General features: G+C 39.1%; 1 protein-coding gene and 1 pseudogene across 1 annotated transcript in view; both read left to right on the top strand.

Annotated features, from left to right (window-relative positions):
- Window positions 1-2718, top strand: part of SUSD1 (sushi domain containing 1) — a 125616-nt gene that overhangs the window by 37037 nt on the left and 85861 nt on the right. The window lies entirely within an intron of this gene.
- LOC111723683 lies at window positions 2079-2236 on the top strand (annotated as a pseudogene).

Below are 2718 nucleotides of genomic sequence, written 5' to 3'. Positions count from 1 at the left end.
AGGGAGAGGGATGCTGGGGCAGACATACCTTCACACAGAGTGTGGTCTAGGGCCCAGCCAGAGGGGGGCTGTTGCCGAGTCTGCTCTTTGTCTTTTGAGATTTTCTTAGTGGAGCCCAATCTATCTCTAAAAAGGTGGTAAAGGTTTGAAAAAACACTGACATAAATTGCAACACAAATTAGTGCATTCAGGTGAGAGGTGGCAGATGAAATCCTATGGCATCCTGCCTCGAGTGTTCATTCTTATTTGGAGTGGATTCTGAGAGTGCTGTGATTGACTGATGGTGCCACCACGGGTCAGGGAGGCAGAGCAGGGGCACCTTTCCCCGATACCATCCGTGTTGCAGGGGTTGGGACATTTGCTTATTTGAAATACATTTTCTGGCAACTCACTAAATACTAATCTTTTAACATTCTTTTTTTTTTTTTTTTTAATTGAGACTGAGTCTTACTTTGTCACCTCGGTAGAGTGCTGTAGTGTCATAGCTCACAGCAACCTCAAACTTTTGGGCTCAGGCGAATCTCTTGCCTCACCCTCCCTTGTAGCTGGGACTACAGGCGCCCACCACAAAGCCTGGCTGTTTGTTTAGCAGGCCCGGGCCCATTCGAACCCACCACTCCTGGAGCATGTGGCTAGTGCCCTAACCACTGAGCTGTGGATGCCCCTTCTTTTAACATTCTTAAAAATTATATTTCTATATTTGCTAGATACAACAAATCTCCTAGATAAATGCCATTAACATATGTCTTCCTATTTGTGAGTGATTGAAGTGATTTGAGTTGCAGGATCAGTGACAAGACTGTTACAGAGTGGTGAAGCAGAAACTTTAGAATTGGCAAGGTGTGTGTTTTGGCCGGGCCACTTCCTAGTGGTGTAACCCCTTCTAAACCTCCCTGAATGCCAGTTCCCTTCTCTAGAAGGACGTAAAATGGTCTTTGTCCCTTAGAGTTATTGTGAAGATTTAAAGAGGTAATGAATAAAGCTGTGGACACTGTGCCTAATGCAGGCTAGCTTTGGGATTAGCGCTACCATCATAAACAAGAGGGTCCTACTCTAGTGAGAGCGGTAAGCATACCTTCAGCTAAAATGTACGATTTTTCTAAAACTTCCTACCATAAAATGGAAAGGGCTAAAATTCTTCAGCTTTCACTGCACCTTGTCTATTGGTTTTTGATTCAAATGTTCTATTTACAACTAGTATATTATAATGAAGCGTTTTCATGTCTTTTGAAATAAATATTCATATGCAATTCAAAACATCAGAAGCCATTATCACCTCTACAAATAGAAAATCCTTACAAGAGATATGCTGATAAATCCTTTTTTTCTCTTAACACTCAGGCTTTTACCCACCCTGTCACCTCCTCTGCAGTTTCTGAAGTGTTCAGATTCTAGCTGTTTCCATACTAGGCACTATTTATTGACAGTAACTGTTCTTGTGTGAAATGGAACATTCTTTTTCCTCCAAATGAGCTTTCTCTATGAATATAGTCTGAAAAAAGTATATTGTCAATCAAAGCTAAAGTTCATGGAAGACTTTAGAATCCAAACTACATCAAAAAGTAATTTTTTACAATATCTACCGCCTTAAGGGCAAGTAGACTTTTGGGTACTAATGAGCTTGTTAGTTAGAGCACTTAATAAGCTGCTCTTGTAATGTGCTTCATGGTCAACTGTAACCCTCCCATTTCCCTTTGATGGTTGTAATTACATTGTCTAAGTTTAATTTGCCGCATATTGAGACATTAGATTCTAATCCTCAACATCAATGATTTATATAATGTAATATATGTATGTAATATATATATATATACAATGTAATGTGTATGTGATTGTGTGTATGTGTATATAAAATGTAATTTAATTTAATGCCCAGATGATCTCAGAATGAGGGCCTAATGGTAGGTAACCAAATTCAGAACATGCTAACAAATGCACAAAACTTTGTCATAGGCTACGCTTTTCAGCCCATTTTTTTAAGGCCATATTACTTACACAGTAATATCACAGTGATCAGTGTTCATGATAGTGTTTATAATTCAGATGATTGCAGGGAATACTTTAATAATATAGGATTTAGCATTGCGCAGTGGCAGTATGGTAGCCAATGAGGTTTATCTGAGGCACGATTATTGCTAACTGAATGGGCACGGGGGCAATAGGTGGGAGTTTGGCACAACTTCTGTGTGTGGGATATAACCACAAGAGGGGCATTCCCTAACAAAATCAAATATTTTGACCTGGTTGTTTATACCCTCACATTAACCTGAAATAAATTTACTTTAAAAAAATATATAGGGTTGAGGCCCACAAAGAGCTTATCCTTTAGTGGTACAGAGAACACTCCCATGAATGAAATGAATGAAGTCTAAGTATTGTGCTGAATTATCTATTTCAGAACATGAGTATGGACCCTGCCTAGAGCGGTTGGGCCCTGGCACCCTACCACATCTCACTGATTCCTGGGTGATATCTTAACCTTCTGATTTGATTCTAACGCATGAGAAGAGACTTTATTCTATTATTATGTGATTTTCTTCAGCTTTCACATTTGTTTCTGCTCTTTTGCAGAGTTTTACATCTAGTGCTTGTTTGTTTTTCAGGGAAGTTTTTATTTGGGGTCAATATCAATAAGCTGTATAGACCTCTCATTCATTTTCCTGGCAGTTGGCAAAATGTTTGCCACAATTTATAGGCATTGTTGGTTACTGCTTTTTT

The sequence above is a fragment of the Otolemur garnettii genome, unplaced genomic scaffold (genome assembly GCF_000181295.1).
Source record: "Otolemur garnettii isolate 467f Iridium unplaced genomic scaffold, OtoGar3 scaffold00014, whole genome shotgun sequence".
NCBI classification, from domain to species: domain Eukaryota; kingdom Metazoa; phylum Chordata; class Mammalia; order Primates; family Galagidae; genus Otolemur; species Otolemur garnettii.
The sequence above is the reverse complement of the archived record's forward strand: the minus strand, read 5'-3'. Positions and strand labels throughout refer to the sequence as shown.